This window comes from Bombina bombina, chromosome 1 (assembly GCF_027579735.1).
Source record: "Bombina bombina isolate aBomBom1 chromosome 1, aBomBom1.pri, whole genome shotgun sequence".
Taxonomy (NCBI): Eukaryota; Metazoa; Chordata; class Amphibia; order Anura; family Bombinatoridae; genus Bombina; species Bombina bombina.
The window spans coordinates 896,125,823-896,153,366 of NC_069499.1; positions in this window are offsets into that span (position 1 = coordinate 896,125,823).

Consider the following 27,544-nt stretch of genomic DNA (forward strand, 5'->3'; position numbering starts at 1 on the left):
AATTACATTAGCTAAAGTACAAAAAAAACAAAACACTAAATTACAGAAAATAATAAACAAATTACAAGATATTTAAACTAATTACACCTAATCTATTAGCCCTATCAAAATAAAAAAGCCCACCCAAAATAAAAAAACCTAGCCCAAACTAAACTACCAATAGCCCTTAAAAGGGCCTCTTGTGGGGCATTGCCCCAAAGTAATCAGCTCTTTTACCTGTAAAAAAAAATACAAACAACCCCCCCCCAACAGTAAAACCCACCACCCACACAACCAACCCACCAAATAAAATACTAACTAAAAAAACCTAAGCTCCTCATTGCCCTGAAAAGGGCATTTGGATGGGCATTGCCCTTAAAAGGGCAAGATAGCTCTATTGCAGGCCCAAACCCTAACCTAAAAATAAAACCCACCCAATACACCCTTAAAAAAAACTAACACTAACCCCCTGAAGATCGACTTACTGTTCTGAAGACCGGACATCCATCCTCAAGGAAGCGGCAGAAGTCTTCATCCAACTGGGCCAAAGTCCTCAATGAAGCCGGGAGAAGTCTACATCCAAGCCGGGCGAAGTGGTCCTCCAGATAGGCAGAAGTCTTCATCCAGACATCTATCTTCATCCATCCGGCGCGGAGCGGCTCCATCTTCAAGATATCCGATGCGGAGCATCCTCTTCATCCGGAGTCTTCTTACTGAATGAAGGTACCTTTAAGTGACGTCATCCAAGATGGCATCCCTTAGATTCCGATTGGCTGATAGAATTCTATCAGCCAATCAGAATTAAGGTAGAAAAAATCCTATTGGCTGATGCAATCAGCCACTAGGATTGAAGTTCAATCCTATTGGCTGATCCAATCAGCCAATAGGATTGAGCTCGCATTCTATTGGCTGATTGCATCAGCCAATAGGATTTTTTCTACCTTAATTCCGATTGACTGATAGAATGCCCATCCACATGCCCTTTTCAGGGCAATGAGGAGCTTAGGTTTTTTTAGTTAGTATTTTATTTGGGGTTTGGTTGTGTGGGTGGTGGTTTTTACTGTTGGGGTGGTTGTTTGTATTTTTTTTACAGGTAAAAAAACTGATTACTTTGGGGCAATGCCCCGCAAAAGGCCTTTTTAAAGGGCCATTATACACTCATTTTTTCTTTGCATAAATGTTTTGTAGATGATCTATTTGTAAAGCCCATAAAGTTACTTTTTTAAAAAAATGTATAATTTTGCTTACTTTTAAATAACATTGCTCTGATTTTCAGACTCCTAACCAAGCCCCAAAGTTTTATTTGAATACCGTCAGCTACCTTCTCCAGCTTGCTCCTGTTTGTGTAAAGGGTCTTTTCATATGCAAAAGAAGGGGGAGTGTCTTATTTCCCACTTGCAGTGGGCTTTCCAACTGCCTTTTCAACAGAGCAAAACTGAAAGCTTCTAAGTAAGTTTTTAAACTGTTTTATACTGGATTTTTATATCAGTATCTGTGCATCTTATTCTTTATAGTAGTGTCTATTACATGCAGTTATATGAAAATGAGTATATACTGTCCCTTTAAGGGCTATTGATAGTTTAGTTTAGGCTAGGGTTTTTTTTATTTTGGGGGGGCTTTTTTATTTTGATAGGGCTATTAGATTAGGTGTAATTAGTTTAAATATCTTGTAATTTGTTTATTATTTTCTGTAATTTAGTGTTTTTTTTTTTGTACTTTAGCTAATTTAATTTAATTTATTTAATTGTTTTTAATTTAGTAAATTTATTTAATTATAGTGTAGTGTTAGGTGTTATTGTAACTTAGGTTAGGTTTACAGGTACTTTTGTATTTATTTTTGCTAGGTAGTTATTAAATAGTTAATAACTATATAATAACTATTGCACCTAGTTAAAATAAATAAAAACTTGCCTGTAAAATAAAAATAAAACCTAAGATAGATACAATGTAACTATTAGTTATATTGTAGCTAGTTTAGGGTTTATTTTATAGATAAGTATTTAATTTTAAATAGGAATAATTTAGTTAATTATAGTAATTTTCTTTAGATTTATTTAAATTATATTTAAGTTAGGGGGTGTTAGGGTTAGGGTTAGACTTAGATTTAGGGGTTAATACATTTAATATAGTGGCAGCGACTTTGGGGACAGCAGATTAGGGGTTGATAGAAACATAGAAACATAGATATTGACGGCAGATAAGAGCCATAGGCCCAGCAAGTCTGCCCGACCTTACCTAACAGAATAAACTTATCTAGTTCGTAGGATAGCCCTATGCTTGTCCCATGCATTTTTAAAGTCCCCCACAGTGTTTGTTGCTACTACCTCTTGAGGAAGTTTATTCCATAAATCAATCACTCTTTCTGTAAAGAAGTGCTTCCTCAAATTACTCCTGAATCTACTACCCTTTAGCTTGAGCTCATGACCCCTTGTTCTTGAATTTTCCATTTTATGTAAAATACCCACAGCCTCAGTTTTACTAAACCCTTTAATGTACTTGAAAGTTGCTATCATATCACCTCTTTCCCTTCTCTCCTCTAAGCTATACATATTTAGGTCATTGAGCCTATCCTGGTAAGTTTTATTTTTTAGACCATGTACCATTTTGGTAGCCCTCCTTTGCACAGATTCAAGTTTGTTAATATCCTTCTGAAGATATGGTCTCCAGAACTGCACACAATACTCAAGATGAGGCCTAACTAATGATCTATAAAGTGGCATAAGAACCTTACTATTTCTGCTGCAAATACCTCTACCAATACATCCAAGCATTCTGCTAGCCTTACTCGCTGCATTACTACATTGTTTACTAAGTTTTAAATCATCTGAAATAATAATTCCCAAGTCCTGTTCCTCGTCTGTAACAGTCAGTAAAGTGTCATTGAGTCTGTAATTAACATTTGGATTTTTCTTCCCTAAATGCATTATTTTACACTTTGCTGTGTTAAACTTTAGATCCCAGTCGTTTGTCCAATCCTCCAATTGTTGTATATCACTTCTCATTTTGTCTACCCCCCCTGGAACATCCACTCTGTTGCAAATTTTTGTATCATCTGCAAAGAGACATACTTTCCCCTGTAGCCCTTTGCTGATATCGCAGATAAATATGTTAAACAAAACAGGCCCCAGAACTGACCCCTGAGGAACACCACTAGTAACAGCCCCCTCTGCTGAATGAACTCCATTTACTAAGACACTTTGTTTTCTGTCCTTAAGCCAGCATTCCACCCAGTTCACAATTTTTGAATCTAGACCAAGGAGATATAGTTTGTGAATAAGTTTATTGTGTGGGACGGTGTCAAATGCTTTGCTGAAATCTAGATATGCTACATCAACTGCTCCTCCCTTGTCTAATACTTTTGTTACATAATCAAAGAAGTCAATTAGATTAGTCTGACATGATCTCCGTTGATATATTTATTATAGTGGCAGTGATGTCCAGAGCGGCAGATTAGGGTTTAAAAAATGTATTATAGCGTTTGCGATGCGGGAGGGCCTCGGTTTAGGGGTTAATAGGTAGTTTATGGGTGTTAGTGTACTTTTTAGCACTTTAGTTATGAGTTTTATGCTACGGCGTTGTACCATAAAACTCTTAACTACTGACTTTAGTATGCGTTACGGATCTTGGAGGTAGAAGGTGTATCGCTCACTTTTTGGCCTCCCAGGACAGACTCGTAATACCGGCGCTATGGAAGTACCATAGAAAAAAGACTTTACGAAGTTTACGTAAGTCGTTTTGCGGTAAGGCCAAAGAAGTGTGCAGTGCCCCTAAACCTGCAAGACTCGTAATAGCAGCAGGCATAAAAAAGCAGCGTTAGGACCTGTTAACGCTGCTTTTTTACCTTAACGCACACCTCGTAATCTAGCCATTAGATAGGCATACACACATATCTCTATAGTCTTGGAACACAAAAGTTAATTGGACACATCGCCATTTTAGCATCACTAAACACTATTAAAAGGGATCAATTAACATACACATTGTAGGTGCGAATCACAATCTTTCAGCAATTTTCTTTTGATATGGCATTTAGTTTTCCGACCAAATTGGCCGTTAAGTTTCTCAGGTGATCACAATGAAAAAAAAATATTGATATGTAAACTACATCTAGCAAAATTATATGATTGTATTTTTGCTTTGGATAACGAGAGGAGTTTCTATTTTATTCTGTTTAATAATAATGGACTTTTCATTTGCTGATTTTGTTGCAGATACTCCAGTACAGATTCATACAACAGACTAAATAAGGATATATTCAGATTTTAAGATGTATATATGTTTATTAAAACCACACAAACTTTTCCATAGCTCAGTTAGTAACTAATACCAGAGTGAAAACACATGGTTGAAATATACTCAACTAATTAAAATCTATTCTCTGCTTCTTTGCGTTCTTACTAAAAAATCCAATCACAGGTTTAAGGATTTTGTCTCAACAGCTTCAATTTCAAATTACCTTTTCTTCAGACACTCAAAATAAATTGAACACTTGCCTGAGCATCTATATTTCCAAAAGATTATTATGCAAAATAAAGACACTTCATCAAAGATTTAGCACTTAACATCCACAAATCATAAATCACAAAGTGTCATGTGCCTTTTACCCTGACTTCATTTTACTGACTATCTTACCCAACATTCCTGTCAAGAATGTTGTTTGCATCATTACACATAATTATATTTTAATGCAGATGTTCTACATAATGTCACTGAATCTAAAAATCCAAACCAGTTTGTCATGTCCTATTGCTTTGATATGCCACTTGATACAGGTACATGTAGATAAGAGAGTCTTAGTGAAGAATTTGTATTTAAATATTTATGGGTATGCCAAGTTTTGTTTAATAGACATGTTAAGTTAAGGGGAATGAACATTTGGTGTATTATTTTGCCTTGTACTATTATATGTGCTTTTGTGAATTAAAGGGACATTTACAGATGTTAGCTTGAATAGATTGTAGAGTTAAACAGCATTGAAACATACCTACTCTTAGCTTTCATACTGTTTGGAAAAAAAATGGTCTATAAAACAGTGTTTAATTAACTGGCTAATGTGGTTGTCATTTTTAAAATCACAATATAAAATGCAGTTGACAGCAATTCGTAGACAAATTACTGAATTACTACTCTTGCATGTAAAAGGACAAAAAAAAATAGTCTATTGAATTTCTCTTGGTTGTATATTATTCCTAAGGAAAAATAATGTTTTAATAGGTCCCTGGTGTTTTATCATATGTATTTCCCATTAGCCTATTATTGACCTCACTCTTGTAAAATATCAAGCTAAAATAACAAGACCTTGAGAAAATGTGCACAGACTAACACTGAATATGTATTTCAATGCAAGGTAAAGTTAATGATGCATAAAAGAAGGCATTTCTCTAATGTTGTACTTAGTGACTGTACACATACGAGAGGTAAAAGTAATATTTCCAGTTTTAGACACTATTTCTTGAGTTTGTGTGTGATTCTCTCCTGTATTTCCTACTCTTCAAATTACCCACTGTCTTACTGAAAACTTTCTGGCTACTCAAATTTGTTGATTTTTTTTTTTTTTTTTAGTCTAGCTTTCTCCTTTCGTCTTTCACTAATCTGTTCTCCTTCCATAATAAATTGTATTATTCTCACTGTAAAAAAATCTTGATTTCCCCAAATTATTTACACACATCAAAGTGCTGCTGTGTGAAGGGGACTGATATGCAATTTATTTGAATCCCGTTTCAAAATAAATGTTTTAAAAGTATGTCACTTTATTATTTTACATAACTACTTGAAAATCCAAGCAGGTATGTTGTTTAACCCCTTGAGTGTTAATGACAGCTCTGAGCCGTCTCATTCTATCCTTATAAATCACAGGGGGGATACATTCCAGTGTTTGCATCCCTTATGGAGAAAGAGCTTGAGAACATCTGTAAAATGAGAAAAGAAAATAGGAAAAGAACCCCGAGAAACCTGACTCATGCAGAGAATAAAGCGCTTAAGGCCCTGAAAGAAGACAGGGAAATAGTGATCCGCTCCGCCGATAAAGGCGGGGGGGGGGGGTGGTCATTCAGGATAGAAAGGATTATCTTAGGGAAGCTTTTAGGCTACTAGGGGACGAAACCACATATAAAATTTTAAAGAAAAATCCAATGGCAGACTTTAAGAAAGAATATGACTCACTAATATTGGATGGAAGAAAGGATGAAATTCTGAGTGAAAAGGAATATAATTTCCTCAAAGTGATACACCCAGTAATACCCATATATTACCATCTACCAAAGGTCCACAAAAGACTGGTGGACCCCCCAGGGAGACCTATTGTCTCGGGGATAGGGGGTCTAACTTCGAACCTTTCAGAATTTGTGGACCACATTTTAAAACCGATGGTACCATGTTTGAGATCTTATGTAAGAGATACACCACACATGTTAGATTTACTTAAAAAGGTGCAGTGGGAGGAAGGTTACATGTGGCTAACCATGGATGTGAATGCACTGTACACATGTATCCCACACAGCTTGGGGATAGCTGCAGTAGATTACTTTTTTGATAAGGCTAGAATCATCAATGAAAACCAAGGGGATTTTGTTAAGAGAGCTATAAATTTTATTTTAACAAAGAATTTTTTTCTCTTTGAAGATAGGTATTTCCTCCAAACCACCGGTACCGCAATGGGCACCAAGTTTGCGCCTGATTTTGCAAATTTGTACATGGGGTGGTGGGAGGATCTGTTTATCTTCAATAGTAGAAATCCATTTGAAAAAAGAGTTATTGAATGGTTCAGATATATCGACGATATTTTGGTCATCTGGCATGGAAGTGTAGAGGAAGCAGAGGAATTAGTACGATATGTCAATTTAAACACCTTGAACCTAACTTTCACCCACACTATTGATAAAGTAAAAGTCACATTTCTCGATTTGGAATTGACACATAGGGGAAAGGAAATAGTTACCAAACTCTATAGGAAGGAAACTGACACCAATGGCTACCTTCATGCAAAGAGTGGTCACCATATGAAATGGCTTAGAAATATCCCCTATGGTCAATTTCAAAGAAGAAATTGTAAAGACTTAGAAGTATATGATAAGGAAGCTGAGATCATAGAAAAAAGATTTAGGGCCAAAGAATATTCTGGGGAACTGGTAACCAAAGCACGAGAAAGGGCCAGAAGATTAGAATTCAATCTACCTCCAGATGGGATAAGACGAAAAGAAATCAAGAACGATAGTAGGGATAATAGGGTAAATTTTATTACAAAATATAATAATGCACACAAGAATATTGAGAAGGCCCTAAATAAATATTGGCCTATTCTTTTGCAAGATCCAGTGTTAAAAGATATTATCCCCAATAAGGGTAAGGTGATATACAGAAAAAAAAATCTATAAGAAATTTGGTGGCTCCAAGTAAACTTAGAAAGAAAGAAACTGGAAGTAATTAGTTGAGACAACATACAAGAGGGTTTTTTAGATGTGGGAGAAAAGGCTGCACTTGCTGTACCCATATACACCCTGATAATAAATACTTCTATTCTAGTAAAGATGGAAAAAAAACACGACATTAAGGAACTAATGAACTGTAAGACCAATTACGTGGTCTACTTATTAGAATGTTCGTGTGGGAAAAAGTATGTGGGAAGAACAAAAAGAAAAGTAAAGTATAGGTTAACTGAACACCTAAGGAATATCGACATAGGACTTACTTCCCATGGAGTGTCAGCACATTTTTTAGAAGCACACATGAGGGATAATAGTAGTTTAAGAATAAAAGCCATCGAACATGTAAAAAGAGATGAAAGGGGACCCTGAGACAACGAGAGACTTTCTAGATTCATGCATTGGGTACCCTAGAGCCATATGGTATGAATAGAGAGGTTGATCATGAATCCTAGTGCATGTCTCCAGACTAAAATATCTTCCTTATCTCTCTTTTATACAACATGTAAAAAAGTTATCCCAAAATTTCAATATCTAAATATCAAGAGATGAAATAAACTTGATTTAGTGAAACTGATAATCAAGAAACTCAATCCATTTTAAGTTAATCTATATAAGCGATCAATCTGTTGGGTTTTAATGGTAATAATAGACTATCCCTGAAGATGAATGGTTGGGGTAGGCGAGTAAGGGTATTTATTCGATTAGTCAGTATAATAAAATCTCTGTGAATATGTGACCCATTATTTTAGGCCCAAACTGATACTACAAAGATATACAATATATTGGAAAGATATAATATATCATATTTTATACTGTATTTTTACTACACATACATGATATCCCATACATATGTTTATGAGATGAATGGCCACTGTATGTATGGGACATGTAGTATTATATGCATGCGGGTGTGTGTGTATATATATTAACTTGTTTTACAATTTAGATAATATGTACTTTTAAATAATTTACGGAGTCCCCCAAGTAGTGACTTAAAATATATTAAATTTTACCGTATGAATTTTCAAACTATTTATGTAATTGAAAGTGTCTTGAATGTAGATTTTATAATATTTATAAGTTTTAAGATATTATATAAATGAAATATATATTTTTAGTTTAATTTATGCATGTATGATCAGTTTGTATAAACTGTATGTGTTTTTTTGCGCATATATATTGTACACTATTGGATTTAAGCGCACCGAAACTAACTGATTATCTGTACAAAATATGTACATAATATGTGCTATTGATAATAGGAGTGATCACATTGAAATAAAACACAAACATTATGTATTATGTAATATGAAACTTAAAATGTTTGAAATAAGGGTGATGGCTACGAATATACTGGCTTATTGTTCTGATTGATTATGTCAAACAGATATGTGAATTTGTGAATATGTGAAATTGACAGGTTACAGGTATGTGGGCATGCCTCTGACGAAGTGGGGAGGAGCCCCATGAAACGCGTAAGGCCACGCCCACATCTACACACGCTGCGAGGAGTCAGATCCACAGACACTCTAGCCAGCTTGTGAGTGTGTAGTGAGATTCTGAACATACCCGGCATGAACAACTGTTTGTACTTTGTTTTGCCTAAAAGACCCTGTGGACACGGCAATATTTACCAAGAGACTCTGGGACTATGGGTATGCGGTTTTACCTGTGACAGCCTGACCAGAGACCACGGACCTTTGAGAACTAGTGCTCGGCTATACCTGGGAGCTGCAGTTTGCACATACGGTGACGGAAGGGGAGACCCACTGCACCGGAAGAGGGTTCGTGGTGAGCAAGTGCCTGGGGCTTTTTGCTTCTTGTGCCATATTCATACCTCATTCTGTTTGAGGTTGGAAAGTGTGAGTGTGTTTTTGTCACTGCAACTTTTGTATTAAAATTTAAGTTTTATTATACTACACTCAGATCAGTCCCTTGCACTCCTGTCTCCTTTCTCTTTTGTTATATTTTCATCCAGCCACCCCATCCTGCCGGTGGTGTTATCCAGGACGCTGCAGTGTGGATTAGAAGACAGAGCCCTTACAATATATCGATACAAACGATATCCTTTAAATTGTATTTGCTTATTTGCTTATTTGCTTTTAAAGTTTTCAGATAAGGTCACTTAACAGCAATATTTATTTAAAGTGGCTTTGTTTCATTTATTCATTCATTTATTTTGTTTATCTATCAATTTATTTATTTGTTAATTTTTTATATATACTGGTGGGTTTTTATTACAAATATCAATATCTATATAGATTCATATAATACTTTTTACTCCTGCCAACCAATAGGTGGCGCTCTTTATTGGCAGATTGTTTAGATCTTGCCCCTGTTTTTAGTGCTGAGCCGTCTCAGAGTTTCCCACTCTGGGGCTAACTACGGCTCAGAGTCATCGCTAGCACTCTCCCACCTTGAGGAAGATCTGGGGGCTCCCACCCGCTCCTACCCCGGCGATCGGGCCTGCATAGCAAGCACTCTCCCATCTTGAGGAAGATCTGGGGGCTCCCACCCGCTCCTACCCCGGCGATCGGGCCTGCATAGCAAGCACTCTCCCACCTTGAGGAAGATCTGGGGGCTCCCACCCGCTCCTACCCCGGCGATCGGGCCTGCATAGCAAGCACTCTCCCATCTTGAGGAATATCTGGGGGCTCCCACCCGCTCCTACCCCGGCGATCGGGCCTGCATAGTGACAGGCATTGCCGGGGCTTAACCCCTAATCTGCCGCCCCCAACGTCGCCGCCACTATATTATATTTATTAATATTATATTATATATATGAGTATATACAAAAGAAATAATGTGAATGTAATAGTTTCATAAGAATCATCATGGTGCACAGAATAAAGCCCAACAAATGTTATATGGAATATAGTGAATAACTATAATAATGTAATAAATAGATGCCAAAACAAGACTAAAAAGTGTCTAAAAAATAGGAACTATAAATAAATATATATGTAGTTGGTGCATAGTATGAGGATGTACAAAGCCTAAGGGGTAGATCTATTAAAGGTCGAGCGGACATGATTCTCTATAGCGAATCATGTCTGCTTAATCTCGCTTAATGCTGACAGCATGAACTGTAGGCATTTAACATTGCACAATGCTTGTGAAATGTGACCCCTGCACATTCGCTAGCAGGGGGTGTCAATCATCCCGATCATATCGGATCTGGATGATTGCAGTCCACAATCTAAAAGGTGGTGGACAAGTTAATGAGCTTTGGTCTTATGACCGCTGCTTCTTAACTTCAGTTTCAGGCAGACCTGAAACTATCAGCATAGATTGCATCAGCTGCATAATAATTCTACCCCTAATACTACACACTCTAAAGGGCATATTTAAAATATGTTAAAAAATGTCAAACTGAGCTAAATTAATGTGTAGAGAAAAACTATTAAGAACCCTGAAAAGATTCCAATTATATATGGGTGATATATATGTGAATATGAACAAATAAAAGGACCCACTTTATGTTATGATGGTCGTCCAACATAGGACCAGTCAACACATTAGATTTGCATAATCAACAAATGCAAGATAACAAGACAATGCAATAGCACTTAGTCTGAACTTCAAATGAGTAGTAGATTTTTTTATAACAAATTTCAAAGTTATGTATATTTCCACTCCCCTTGTACCATGTGATAGCAATCAACCAATCACAAATGCATATACGTATAGTCTGTGAATTCTTGCACATGCTCAGTAGGATCTGGTGACTCAAAAAGTGTAAATATAACAGACTGTGGACATTTTTTTCAATGGAAGTAAATTGGAAAGTCCCTTTAAGTTACTATATTGCATGCATTTGTTTCTTCTCTGTCAGCCCAGCTTCCTGAAGCAGACAGGCAGTGCATGCGCACTAACAATTATCCTCTATTGACAGTAATGTAAACAGTGAATTGAGTATTGTATGAACAGCAATTCACAGTTCACTTGCAATAAGTATTCTGCTTACTAGCATTGTGTCAACGAGAATCACATATAAACCTTTATAACAAATTATAAGCACAAGTAAAATTACAAATTTGCGGATACATTTTAATGGGGATACAAATTGTAATTTTCCTGTGGGCAGCAGCCTTGTCATTGGCTGCACCTTACCCTCAATCAAAAGGAGAAAAGAAAAAGAAAAGAGCCGTTAACAATGGTATGTGAACTAAAAAAAACAACAACAGTGTTTAATGATTTAAAGGGGCCGAATTATCAAGCTCCAAATGGCTCACCTGAAACAGCAGTTATGAAGCTGCTCCACAACTGGTCCGCTGCCTGTGAGGCTGGGGTCTGCCATCTGCCCGATCCTATATGATTGGCTTCATTGACACCTCCTGCTAGTGGCTGCAAATCTGCAGGGGGCAGCATTGCACAAACAGTTTTGGTGAACTGCCTGTGCAATGTTAAAGTGATGTCTGTCAGACATGATACACTACAGCGTATCATGTTTACCAGACATTGATAAATCGGCCCTAATTTATATATATATATACAGGAAAACTTCAAGCAGGGGATCTGCACACACAATAAACTTCCAACCTCCAGGTACTCTGGGTAGGAAAAATAGACAGATGGAATAAACAGGTCCCGCACTCTCCGCTGTGAAAACACAAACAAACTTCTTTAATTGAACTATGACGTTTCGGGGTAGTTAGTCCCTTCCTCAGACAGAGTTTGTGTTTTCACAGCGGAGAGTGCGGGACCTGTTTATTTTATTTATATATATATATATATATATATATATATATATATATATTACTAATAATATTAAAAGCACCAAGCTGTTGGTTATACTTAATAGAAATCATTGCAATGTGTATTATTCTTTATTTTAAAAGAGGATTTTACCTTTTATGTATTATTTAGAACTTAATTTGTGCAGGGCACATTACATCCTGTCACAGCCCTACAAGAAGGACAGGTTCTCTTTAGGAGGGAGTTTATAGCTTGATGTCATAAAACTTCTAGAGTAACATGAGCTGGTTTAGTATTCAGATAATGGTAGAAAACAATGTCCGTTTTGCTCATGCTCAGAAGTGGCAGAATGCAAGTTCAAGACATGTCAGCTATCTCACCTTCCTGACGACATGGGCTTCAATGAGAAATTGCTTATTTTGATAGAAAACAAGTTAGTTGTTTGCTCTCTTTTACACAATCTGTTTCTTTTTATGTTTACTTTGATTTAACATATTTGTTTTTTTAATATCCCTTTAATTTAAAGCCTTTCTTTGGACTCTTCTAGATTTGTAGTGTTAGGGGTAGATTTACCAATGTTTGTCTGACATGATACGCTTTAGTGTATCATGTCCGACAGACATCGCTGAATGCCGACAGCATACACTGTCGGCATTTATCATTACACAAGCAGTTCACCAGAACTGCTTGTGCAATGTGCTCCCCGCAGATTGGATGCTATCAGGGGGTGTCAAACAGCCCGATCGTATAGGATCGGGCGGATTGCAGACCGCAGCTTCAGAGGCAGCGGACCAGTCTTAAGTCTTAAGACTGCTGCTCCATAATTGCTGTTTCCGGCGAGCCTGAAGGCTTGCACGGAAACAGGGGCATCAGGGGTCATTCGGCCCTTGATAGTATAGCCCCTTAATGTGAACTCAAAATGAATAGGAGCCTGAAGGCTTACGCGGAAACAAGGGGAACAAGGGCCCTTTGGCCCTTGTTAAATCTACCCCAGTATCATAAAAATGCGTCCCCAAAACTAGCAACCAAACTCATGAGTCGTAACAGGGATTTATATGGTGGTAGAATGATGCTTTCTTCCCTTGTATCCATGCACTTTATTGTACATGCTTGAAGCTTATGCTACTAAGAAACATATGCATTGCATAGAATGCTACATTTTTGTCTGCAAGAATGTTTACATCGTTCAGAACTTGATTCTTAAATTAAGCAATGTTTTACTAAGTATATAAATAAATGTTATATATTTGTAGCATCTTATATAGTTTATCATACATCATTTATTGGAAAGGTTCTTGGTTTGAATCCTAGTGGGAATCTATCATTTTGAATCCATAATGTATGCCTAATACATTTCTACAACAGCTGATACTGTAATATCTTAACTCTCACAAAACATAATGGGGTCATAAAGTGTGTTCAATATTTTTCTTGGTTCAGTTTCCTATGATAGTCTGCTGTTTCCTTTGTCATTATCTTATGTATTAGAAAACTTGAAAAAAAGGAATAATATCTATAAGTAAAAGTTTATGGGGTCGATTTATGAGGCAGCGGATGCTGCGTCCAACCCACTCCGCTTCAGTTCCACCTGAAGCGGAAGTTAAGAAGCAGTGGTCTTGAGACCGCTGCTCCCTAACTCGTCCGCCACCTCTGAGGTGGCGGACAGCAATCAGCCCTATCAAATATGATCGGGTTGATTGACACCCCCTGCTCGGGAATCTGCAGGGGGCGTTATTGCACCAGCAGTTCACAAGAACTGTTGGTGCATTGATAAATGCCGACAGTGGCATTTATCGATGTGCGGCGGACATAATACACTACATCGTATCATGTCCGTCCGCACAATAATACATTTACCCCATAACTCAAACATAAAAAATTTCTTAACTTTAATGGGGCAGTATAGGCTAAAATGAAACAAACTGGCTGGATAGAGTATGCCATTTTAAACAACTATCCAATGTATTTATATTATCAATTTTGTTTGGTTCTCTTGGTATCCTTTGTTAAAGAGTAATCCTAGGAAAGCTCAGGAGCGTGCATATGTCTATAGCCATCTAGCAGCAGTGTTTGCACATTGTCTATTGCAGTTTTATACAATTTTGCTAATACTTCAGCCATTGACTGCTAAAGACACGTGCACTCTCTAAGCTCCTATCAGCCTATATAGGTTTATGTTTCAACAAAGGATAACAAGTGAACAAAAGTAAATTGGAAAGTTGTTTAAAGTGCATGCTCTATCTAAATCATCAATATTTCATTTTGACTTTACTGTCTCATTAAAGGGACAATAAACACCAGAATTGTTGTTGTTTAAAAATGTATATAATCCCTTTATTACCTATTCCCCAGTTTTGCATAACCAACACAGTTATAATACACTTTTTACCTCTGTGATTACCTTGTATCCAAGCCTCTGCAAACTGCCCCCTTATTTCAGTTCTTTTGACAGACTTGCATTTTTAGCCAATCAGTGCTGACTCCTAGGAGCTTCACGTGCCTGAGCTCAATGTTATCTATATGAAACACATGAACTAACGCCCTCTAGTGGTGAAACCGGTCAAAATGCTTTCAGATTAGAGGCGGCCTTCAAGGTCTAAGAAATTAGCTTATGAACCTCCTAGGTTTAGCTTTCAACTAAGAATACCAAGAGAACAAAGCAAAATTGGTAATAAAAGTAAATTGGAAAAGTGTTTAAAATTACATGCCCTATTTAAATTATGAAAGTGTGAATAGATAAATCAGAACAACATAAAGTATTAAATAGGAAGCAATGTAAAGTAAAAGATAAACATGCTTGTGTAGACCAGTATGATGCATGTCAGAGAAAGCATTTTTTTCTGAATATTTTAAACAATTGTGAAAGGAATATTATTTAAAGTGAAGGTAAACTTTGATGAATGAAAGCCCGTCTTTTAAAAATACCATTAAAAACAGGGGCACTTTTATTCATCAAATTTTACAAAGCAGCCATTTTGATTAAAAACTTACCTTTTTTTCTTTTCACAGCCAGAGCAGCTTCCCCCTCCTGGAAATCCTCTCTTCACACGTCAGCAATGACTAATCCGGCTTCCTTCAATCAAAGCATGGCCTCAGACTACCCTGGGGGAAAAGCCGTGATTGTAGGAAGCCGGATTAGTCATTGCTGATGTGTGAAGAGAGGATTTCCAGGAGGGGGAAGCTGCTGTGAAAAGAAAAAAAGGTAAGTTTTTAATCAAAATGGCTGCTTTGTAAACTTTGATGAATAAAAGTGCCCCTGTTTGTAATAGTATTTTTAAAAAACGGGCTTTCATTCATCAAAGTTTACCTTCACTTTAAACCTCAACTGGGATTTTAACAGCTATGTTCCATGAATCTTCCACACAAACAAATAAGTTGTCATCTTGAAGCTTTTGAAAACCATCTTTCATTTTATGTTAATACTAACTAGCCAGATATTTCTAATACAGTACATGATTCAGAATGATTCCCCACCACACTCATTACTGTGTATCTGGTTTACAGAATATTACACAAATTCCAAGAGGTTTGTTTCTAAAAATGTACTTGGGTAAAAATGAATGATAATGCTGTGGAAATTTTGTTAAGAATTGTAATTTATCTATGTTTTTTTTAAATAAATATGTAAAACTTTATATTTACTGCAGGTTGTTTTATTTTCAAAGTCATATAAAACAAAAACTCTAGTCTCAACATATCAAAGATATTCAACCATCTGCAGCAGCCCTTTCTCAAATGAAAAGTGTTTTAAGTAAGCAGAGGGATACAGTGCCTTTTTGTAAGAAAATAAAAGAGGCAATAAGTTGCAAATCCCAAAGCAACAAAGTGAGAGTAGAAGGAACTGCCTTGGGTTTGCAGTAACTATAAATCGCGCTTTACTGATCCCATTGGTGCCTGAGGGAAATGGAAAGAAGTGTTACAAAAGGTAGAAGCAGACAGCTCTGGGAGGCTACATTGGAGAGAATTGTACAATATTGACAGACTTATTTTGCAGACATATTGTAATTATAACCTGTGGTAAAATGTACACTCTTTTCATTTGTCAAGAAAGAAGTTTAACAGTGTGTGCTCGTGTGTGTGTGAGCATGTGTGTGTGTGTGAGTGTGAGCATGTGTGTGTGTAAGCATGTGTGTGAGCATGTGTGCGTGTGTGCGTGTGTGTGTTAGCATGTGTGTGTGTGTGTGCGTTTGTGTGTGAGCATGTGTGTGTGAGTGTGAGCATGTGTGTGTGTAAGCATGTGTGTGAGCATGTGTGCGTGTGTGTGTGAGTGTGTGTGTGTGTGTGAGCATGTGTGTGTGTGAGCATGTGTGTGTGCGTTTGTGTGTGAGCATGTATGTATGTGTGAGTGTGAGCATGTGTGTGTAAGCATGTGTGTGAGCATGTGTGTGTGTGTGTGTGTGCGTTTGTGTGTGAGCATGTGTGTGTGTGTGTGTGTGAGCATGTGTGTGTGCGTTTGTGTGTGAGCATGTGTGTGTGTGTGTGAGTATGAGCATGTGTGTGTGTAAGCATGTGTGTGTGTGCGAGCATGTGTGTGAGTATGAGCATGTGTGTGTGTAAGCATGTGTGTGTGTGTGTGCGTGTGTGTGTGAGCATGTGTGTGTGCGTTTGTGTGTGAGCATGTGTGTGTGTGAGAGTATGAGCATGTGTGTGTGTAAGCATGTGTGTGTGCGTTTGTGTGTGAGCATGTGTGTGTGTGTGTGTGTGAGTATGAGCATGTGTGTGTAAGCATGTGTGTGAGCATGTGTGTGTGTGCGTATGTGTGTGTGAGCATGTGTGTGTGTGCGTGTGTGTGTGTAAGCATGTGTGTGCGAGTGTGTGTAAGCATGTGTGTGTGCGAGCATGTGTGTGTGCGTTTGCGTGTGAGCCTGTGTGTGTGTGTGTGAATGTGAGCATATGTGTGTGTGTAAGCATGTGTGTGAGCTTGTGTGTGTGTGTGTGCGCGTGTGTGTGTGAGCATGTGTGTGTGTGTGTGTGTGTGCGTTTGTGTGTGAGCATGTGTGTGTGTGTGCGTTTCTGTGTGAGCATGTGTGTGTGCAGGGGTGGACGGATAAGCCGGGCAAATAGGACCTGGACCGAGGGCCCAGCATCTAGGGGGCCCATGTGTGTGTGTGTGAGCGTGTGTGTGTTAGCATGTGTGTGTGTGTGGGCGTGTGTGTGTTTGTGTGTGAGCATGTGTGTGTGTGTGTGTGTGTGTGTGTGTGTGCGAGCATGTGTGTGTGTGAGCATGTGTGTGTGTATGTCTCTCTCTCTCTGTCTCTCTCTCGCTCTCTCTCTCTCTCTCTATTGTGTATAAAAACCAAAACAAAAAATCCTCACTAGCAAAAAGTTAAAAGCTGAAATGGCCAGACATATCAAGGAACTATCACGAAGTGGGGTGGAACCTAATGCATTTTGTGACTCTAATGGTTGCTTCATCAGAGGTAGGGTCTGCCCCCCCTTCTCCTCTTATTTGTATCCTAGTGTCAAGAAGTGAGACGCTGTCGGCAGCATCTTGGATTTTGGCAAAAAGCCTCCACTGATATATGCATTGTTACAGTCAAGGCCATTTGGCAATTATTGCGGCTGCCTGTCAGATGTATATCTATATTTACTGGCAGATCAATTTTTCTTCATAATATTCTTAATTTTTATGAATCCATCCAGTATAATGACGATGAGTATCTATAAACAGATAATGACAACATAGGCACATGCCCATTTATAGGCTGGCTGCTATGCCCCCCCCTGTATTTGGGCCCTGGTGCCATTGCACCTGCTGCACCAATCAAAAATTTGAGATTCAGTTTTATGCAAACTGTGGTAACCAATGGGTGGTCTATATCTTAACCTGTAATTTTTGCCATAGCCAATATATAGGACAAACCTCCAGAGAGCTCAGAAAAAGAGTAGGGGAACACATTAGAGATGTGAAAAATGATGTAAAAGAATCAGCTGTAGCAAGCCACTTCAATGGCATACATTTCACAAATAAGGCTAACATATCTTTACAAGTAATAGATTTAGCTAGATTCCCCATAAGAGGTGGTAATAAAAATAAAATCCTTGATAAGAAAGAATTATTCTGGATTTTAAAACTGAAAACAAGAATCCGCTTAGGAATGAACAGGGAGTTCGATATTAGTTACTTCATAGACAATATCTGTTAGGAATTGTATCTGGTATTTAGTAACATGTATTTGGCTCTTTTTGTGAACCCAAATTGCCCTAATTCCTAAGCATCATTGCACCATGACAGAATTATATATTTTTTGTCTTTTTGAATAATTGTAACAATACTATTCATCATAGCAAGACTGGGAATTTATCTTTATTTTTGGTCTATGTTGTCCAACAATTAGCTCCTCGTCCCTTTTAACATGAGGGGAGAAAAAAATGTTCTATGGTGCTGTCTAATACTTTCAAGGTGCAGCTCAGCACAAAAAAAGCCTAAGTATCTAAGCTTAAAATGATTAATTTTATATTTTTAGCTATGTATATTTGTATTGTGACACTTCAGCACTGTTATCATAATTATCTTTCATTTTTGTTTTTAATACTTACTTGGTTTTGCTTTTAACTGTAGCTGGAGTGGTAAGAGTTAATACGTTTGTACCTTGGGTATAAATTACCTAGCTCTGCCACACCTGACTAGTCTATGAATAAGCACCACTAGGGGGCGTGAAACACATAAGACTGGCCTTGTATGCATGCCTGCCCTCTTTTTGGGAACACGTTATGAGACCTCGCTTAATGCGGAGAGCAATACGCTCTCCGTATTCAGCATTGCACCAGCAGCTTACAAGAGGTGCTGGTGCAAATCCACCCCCTGCAGATTCGCGGCCAATCGGCCGCCAGCAGGGGGGTGTCAATAAACCCGATCGTATTCAATCAGGTTGAATTGCGGAGATTCCTGTCCGCCTGCTCAGAGCAAGCGGACAGGGTTATGGAGCAGCGGTCTTTAGACCGCTGCTCCATAACTTGTGTTTCTGGCGAGTCTGAAGACTCGCCAGAAACATGGGCCGTCAAGCTCTGTTCGAAGCTTGATAGATAGGCCCCAGTGTCTTTAAATGTGTCATAATAAACTGATGTTTTTATTTTTACTAACCTAGTAGTGCCTGCTTTTGTTTCACTCCCTGCACCAATGGTAGCTCTACCTTTGTGGAGCATTACCCCTCAATGTGTTCCTGACTTCCATTTGTGAGAAATAAATGAAACAACTGTGAGAATTTTGGGAGTGGTGGTGTTTAAGAGACTTTATATTTACCAGTGCATAGGTAGCACACACAATAAGTATAACCATTGGCAATATGTGTGTGTATGAATGTGTGCATACTGTATATAGGGCCAATTAATCATAGTAGGAATAAATTAAATTCCTTACAATAAAATGTACTCACAGTGACTTGAGTTATTGAAAGTGCCATATCTAGTAGACATTTCTTAAAGATAATAGACAGTCCTAATTACAAGTGCCTACCTCCTAAAAAAAGTATTGTTTTTTTGTGAAAACAATTCACAAATATCTTGTTTTCCTCAAAAACACACAAGATAATTGTCAATACTGTCTCACAACTATTGATTTCTAAAAGTGGATTTATATCTTAACAATGTTTGTTATACATTATAGGTAAATATAATTCACAAATAAGTGTATAAGGTAAAAATGTGCACAAGGGAAAACAGTGCAAAAAGAATTCTATTCTAAGACATTATAATACATAAAATACATAAAACAGTGAAAAAAACGGCAAAGCACATAAAATGTAAAATAGGTTATAATATAAGTCCACTAATATCTTTCTGATAATGTACTGTATATCCCCTTACCAGAATCTACCTCAATCTGATGAGGTAAGTTGCCGCACTGCAAGGGGTAATAGGGTTCCATTACAGGTGTGTCCAATATACTGATGAATGTCTTTTATAGTTTCATCCACCTTTTGAAGTATGTAGTAACAAAATAGCCCACATCCAGTTCTTTCCTCCAAAGTTGCTCAAATATGGCATCCACCTCTTGGAGTATGTAGGTACAGACTGATAGAATGGCATCTGTTTGGCTCCTCACGGGATAGTAAGCCTCCTAGAACAACTACGGCAAGAAAAAGCTTTTTCTAATGGCTGATTTGAAGGGCTACTTCTGTAATTTTCTGTAGTTTAGTATAGGTTTTTTATTTTGGGGTGGGTTGTTTTTTAAGTGGGGTTTTAGAATAGGCATAACTCTTTTTTATTTTTGGTAATTTGTTGTTTTCTGTAATAAGTTTTTTTTATTTTTTGTAATGGTAGATTTTATATTTGTAATTTTTATTTTTCAGGTAAGTTTTTTTTTTTTTTAAAGGTACTGTTAGTTTGTATTTTTTACAGGTAAGTTTAGTCTGTTTTGAGGTGACAGGGGGTGCTAGGTTAGGGGGTTTAGATGTTAGTGGGTTACTTTGAGATTGGGGTTGTTGCAGTTTATGGGGTTAATAGAGTAGTGGGTTACTTTGCGATGGGGGTTGTTGCGGTTTAGGGGTTAATAGTGTAGCACAGTGTTTCACAAACCCAGTACTCAGGACCCTTACTCAGGCCAGATATTCATTATATCTTAACTAAAGCACAGGTGAAATAATCAGCTGATTGGTGAGCTGATTGTTTCACCTGTGCTCTAGTTTAGATATAATGAATATCTGGCCTGAGTAAGGGTCCTGAGTACTGGGTTTGTGAAACACTGGTGTAGTAGGTTATTTTATGATAGGTTATTTTGTGATGGGGCTTGTAGTGGGTTAGGGGTTAATACTGTAGCGGAAACTTTGCGATTTGCTATGTGGCAGATTAGGGGTTATTAGAGAAGGGGCTTATGGCGATTCGGGTTAGCGTGAGTATTGGTGTTAGTTTTTTTCCACATTTCTCTCTATATTTAAGTCTATAAGAGATGACGTTAATGCAATATTGCAACTTCTGCTCTTTGCGCACGAGCGCACAAGATTTACTTTTATCTTGTAATACTTAGAGTGCGAGTGGAAGCGCTAATTGCCAATCCACTCATAATCTAGCCCAAAATTTTCAATTTAAAGGGATAGGAAACCCCCCCAAAAAATTATGATTCAGAAAGAGCATACTATTTAAAAAAAAAATACTTCTATTACCAAATTTGCTTTATTCCAATGATATTCTCTGTAGGTAGGCATCTGGAGCACTGGATGGCAGGAAATACTGCTCCTGGGCTTTTGTCCCTTTTTTAACAAAAGATACCAAGAGAAGAAAGGAAAATGTATAATTTTGGTTTCATATCCCTTTAAATTTTAAATATAGCATACAATTTTGAACAACTTTCAAATGTACTACTATTATTAAATTTGCTTCATTCTCTTGGTATTCTTTTATGGAGAAGCAGCAATGCACAACTTGAAGGTATTAGAACACATTGGGTGAGCCAATGAAAAGAGGCATATGTACAACCAGTAAACACCAGCTAGCTCCCAGTAGTGTACTGCTGCTTCTGAGCCTAGATATGCTTTTTCAAGAGAAGATAGCAATATAATTAAGTAAATTAGACAATAGAAGTAAATTGGAAAATTGGATAATGAAAGTTTAATTTTGACTTAGCTGTCCCTTTAATTGGGTAGTAAAATTAATGGCTTGAATCCTTTTTATTTATTGGGGTTTAATTCTTTCTTTGCAAAACATTGCATTTCAAAAATAGAGTCTCTTCCCCTTGATCCCTTTCTCTGTCAGCTAAATTAATTTGAATTTTTTTTTATTTGATCCTTTTTTTCCTGACCACTCTCCCTTTGTGTCAACTCACACATTCTAGGTATATTCTTAATTATGGATGTAGCAAATTTCCCTACATGTTTCATTTATAAGAGTCAATAAATACATTTACAAAAGAAAAAAAAAAGAAATAATTAAGATAAGATTAAACATTTTTATGAACTTATTTGCATGTTTTAGATATTCAGTGCAGCCCAAGGAAAGTGTCAGTTCTATTTACAACATAAATGGTTGAGAACCCCTAAGCTATCTGTATAGGTTAATAGTTTTGTTCTCAGGTTAGAAGAACAAGATAATACATAGTAATACATAATTCATTGTCTGCACCGATTACTACTAGGACATTGCCAGTGGCATATGAGTAGGGATGGACTAATCTTTTGCAACATTCAAAAAATTTAAAACACATTTTAACATATACGTTTTAACATAATAGTATTTGAAATGCTATCTTTAAGTGTAATATTTGGAGAAAAATTTCTAATTTGAATATTGCATAAGTCAAATTCAATTATACAATGTTCGAATTTAACAAATTTTAATCTAAATATTTGTAATAGTATGTCTAATAATCTCTTTAAATGCAATATTCAAATTATGCAATATTTGAAATACAAAAATATGTATCAATATATTTGTATCTATTAAGTGCCTTTTCAATAAATTACCTACCACATGGACTATTGAACTTCTGAATAGTATTTGTTTAATCAAATTTTATATTAAATATTTCGATATTAGATCTATTTATGAACATTTGAAAACGAAAGTAAAATTCAAAAACCGCAAATAGCATTTGATTACTGACTTTTAATGGATATTCGTTCTTACCAACATTTGATTGTCCAAAACGAAAGTCCACAAGATTATTAATTCTAGCAAGCAAATTACAAGTTCACCACATTTGTCCATACCTACATATGAGCAAGACAATTAGCCACATCCCTATACTATTTATTTTAGTTCAGCTAGTATGGAATGATAAAGCAAAGTTTGAAACTAGTGAAGTTTCATTCTAAAATGATTGGATGGCTACTTATGTCATCTGCTGAATTTTCCTGTTGGCAAAAAAATGTGTAGGAAAATATTTCTGTTTTGGCAGCTTTGTACTGGGGCGTAAAACACGATAGGCCAGAATATGAGTGGAGCGCAAACGTTTGCAGTTTATCGCGGCTGTTTGAGCACCTTGAGCTTACTGCTGGTATTACGAGTTGAAAATAAACGTGATTGTTCGAGCGCAATCACAATTTATGATACAATGATTACCGTAACTTCAGAGCTCTGGTTAACTGTTTCGCTAAAATAAAAAGTGGCACAAAACACATCAAAAATACATTACAATATGCCTACCATCTAGCACTGTCCCTTTAAAACTGCCTTCTCTGCTTCTGTCAGTCAAGCTGTTTGGAGCGTAGTCTGCATAGATTCTACTGCTGGAACTTACCTGCCTAATTTATTATTCATGCACCTGATTCGCTCAGCCTCTATTTAGCTATGCGTAGGTCTTTTGTTCATAGCATAAGCTTTGAATTTGTTCCGGATACACATAACTCTCAGTGTTTGTTTCCAGCGTGCCTTTTCTAGAGATATCGTTTCTAGACTTGCCTGACTACTAATGCCTGATTTCTGCTAATCACAAGTACCCATATATTTCCTGCTTCGAATCCTGAACACTGCTAATTTGCAAAAAATCAGTTGATAAGTTGAAAACGTTTTATACCTTTATGGTAGTTATCCAGATACACAGGTAGTAAACATAGATGATAACTAATTTCTCTGGTAAAAAGCAAACACACAAACATCTATCTATCTATCTATGATGCTAGATGAAACAGCCTTCATACATTGTGGAGAAATGTGTTGCATTAAAAAAACTTTGTTTTTAACTCTTTTATTCTGGATGTGTGTCTTCTTTTTCTTATGATACTATATTCTGCTGCCTCCACATCGCATAAGGAGTATGCTTAGACGGTTGCATCCACGGAGATTTCCCCTCACGCCCCCGAAACAGTGTATGCTGTCCTGATCCAGTGGCCTTCAGAACAGACACAATGGAAGTCTGCAGACTCGCTCGTTGGTGAGATCATTCACTCAGCGTGCTGACTGCTGTTAATGTTCAGCCGGCTCATTTTGCACCTATTCCAATCTCTAGGTGCATTCACACTTGTGAGTACATTTCGATTCTTATTGAGATTTTTACCCGTCTTTTTGTATTCCATCTATCATCTATCTATCTATCTATCTATCTATCTATCTATCTATCATCTATCTATCTATCTATCAATATCTGTCTTTTTGTCCGTCTATCCGTCGGTCAGTCTGTCAGTTCATCCATCCATCCGCCTATCTATCTATCTATCTATAATCTATCCATCTATCTACCAGTCTGTCTGTCTGTCTTTCTCTCTGTATATTTATATATCCATTTTATAAAATATGTCTACCTTTCTTAGACATGTAGATGTAATAAAACACGTACAGTGTGTTTTTTTTAGCAGAAAGTAATATGAAATAGTACAGCATTGAGACTGACTAGTAAAGGTATTATATTTTATCCAAAGAAAGCCTTTTTATGATTGCTCAGTTAGCAGTGTAAATCAATTCTGCATTGAGGCTGAAAAGAAAAGAAAGGAATTGTTTTCATTCAAAGAAAGCAGCCAAATTTTGACTCTGATCCATTTGCATTATACTATTAAACACGCAAATTCTAATTCCAGAAATATCAAAATAGACTCAATTGGTTTAAAAAGTGCAGCTTTTTCTTATATGAATAAATTTAAGTCCCTGGAAAAAAAAACATTTTTTTTTTCCGTTCATCCTTAAAAGACATTAAAAGGACATTAAACGCAATTTTTTTCTTTCATGATTCAGATAGAAAATACCATTTTAAACAACTTTCTAATTTACTTCTATTATCTAATTTGCTTCATTCTCTTGATATTCTTTCCTGAAAAGCATATCTAGATAGGCTCAGTAGCTTCTGATTGGTGGATGCACATAGATGCCTCCTGTGATTGGCTCACCCATGTGCATTGATATTTCTTTAACAAAGGATATCTAAAGAATGAAGCAAATTAGATAATAGAAGTAAATTGGAATGTTGTTTAAAATTGTATTATATGTCTGAATTATGAAAGAAAACATTTGGGTTTAATGTCCCTTTAAGGTATTTTTGTATGTGCATGATAAAATCAATCATTACATTGCAAACTATCTACATGCAAAAAAAAACATTTTAAAATATTAATGACTGCCATTTTGTTTGCAAATTGTATTTTGTTTTATAGCGCTTGAAAAACATTTTTTGGGCTATCTATTTTTTCTCCTCTGCTGTGACTAGCTAGGAACATCCTGCATATGTGAAATAATCAGTGTGCAACATATAACAGTGTCAGGATTCTGAACTGCATATCATTTACTGCAATCTTTCAAAGGGAGTGGAAAATACCACAATTTTCCCAATTTGAATTACAGGCAAAATACATTATGCTAGAAAATTGCAAATTTGTTTCACTGTGCATTATTAAACCTATTATGTTGAATTAAAGATTGAGTTAAAATTCCTTCTAACTTCTAGAAGTGGTAATCTAAGGGTACATATATTAAACTGTTAATATTTTGTCCAAGAGCTTATAACAATGAAATAAAAAAGTACACAATTTGACTTTGCTATGCATTTTGAGTTCACATTAAGGGGCCGAATTATCAAGGGCTGAAGGCCCCTGATGGCCCTGTTTCCGCGCGAGCCTTTAGGCTCGCCGGAGACAGCAGTTATGAAGCAGCAATCTTAAGACCGCTGCTTCATAACTGGTCCACTGCCTCTGAGGCTGCGGTCTGAAATCCACCCAATCCTATACGATCTAACTGATTGACACCCCCTGCTAGATTGGCCGTGAATCTGCAGGGGGCGCCATTGCACAAGCAGTTTACAAGAACTGCTTGTGCAATGATAAATGCCGACAGCGTATGCTGAGTGGATCATGTTGGACAGAGAGATGATAAATCGGCCCCCAAGGATGTTATATTCAATGAATAGTTTGCACTAAAAGTTTCTCAATAAATAATTTGGTCCCAGATATTTTTATTTCAGTCCACATGAGTAGAGTGTGAAATTCATTTGTTACACCATAGAGTCACATACAGTAAAACATGTTTGTTTCTTACTGTGCTTAATCAGTTTGACAATCTTACAATCATTAATCATCTCTCTATATAGTTAAAATTAATGACTTCTCTCATTTAATAATTAACTCTAATATTAGCACCATAAGAATTAAATAATGAGTAAAATATATAAATAATTCATACATATAGGGATATGGAAATCAAAACAAAAGTTTTATGATTCAATAAAAAAAAAAAAAAAACCTTTCCAGTTTACTTATTTCTTTTGCTTTGCATTATTAAAGCTAAATGCCTTCCCATAAGAGCAAGCTGAGGTAATCTCAATAGAGTGCACTTTATGTTATGTGTACTTTCCTGAGCTTACCTCAGTATGGGCTCAAAAAAAAAAAAAAAAGAAGCTAACTTTAAGGAGTCTTGATACCCAGATGTTGAAGCATTCGAAAGTGATTTAGCATAGCTGTAAAAAGCTGACTAGAAAATATCACCTGAACATCTTTGTAAAAAAGGAAGATATTTACTTCAACATTTCCTTAATATTCACACCCCATTGTAAAGAATGCTAGACCCAGGGCATGTAAGGGAGTGTGCATCTGGCATGTGCAGGCACAATCATGTTATTTTCATATTCAGTTTAAGGAACTTTACTGTGAAATCTCATGAGATCACAGCAAAGCAATGCATGACCTCAGCTCTGCTGATGCTGATTGGCTTTTGCATGACCTCAGCTCTGCTGATGCTGATTTGCTATTGTTTTTTTTGTTTTTTTATCTAACTTGCAGCTTTGCAGCAGCTGAAGTATAACTGTTTACAGAGCACTTACTCTGATGAGCTGAAGAAATTTTGAGGTAAAAATCTTCCTTTTTTACATAGAGATTTTCAACTGATATTTTCATGTCAGCTTTTTACAGTAATGCTGCATCACTTTCAAGTGATTTAGCATACGAGTATTATGTCCCTTTAAACAAAATATACCAAGATAAAACATTTATTTTTTTAAATTCTACACTGTAATTTAATCATGAAAGTTAACTTTGGACTTCCGTGTTCCTTTAAAAGGATATGAAACTCATTTTTTTCTTTCATGATTAAGATAGAGCATGCCATTTTAAACAACTTTCTAATTTACTCCTAATATCAATTTCTCTTCGTTCTCTTGGTATCTTTATTTGAAAAGCAGGAATGTAAGCTTAGGAGCCGTCTCATTTTTAGTTTAGCACCTGGGTAGCACTGATTGGTGGCTAAATGTAGAAAAATTGATAATAGGAGTTGCTTTCCCCTTTAACCCCTTAGATTGTAAGCCTATGGGCCCAGCTGTTTACAGATCACTTCATAAGAGCCGACTACAACAGTGAAACTCTCAGCAGGGCCCTCTACCCACTTGACCCCTACAAAAGGTATTCTGTACATCGACTATGTTTACAGCGCTGCAGAATCTGTTGGCGCTCTACAAATACCTGATAATAATAATAATAAATTAGAAAGTTGCTTAAAATTGCATGCTCTATCTGAATCATGAAAGAAACAATTTGGGTTTCATATCCATTTAAATCTAAACTTAATTACATTTATATATCCAAGATGTTGTATGA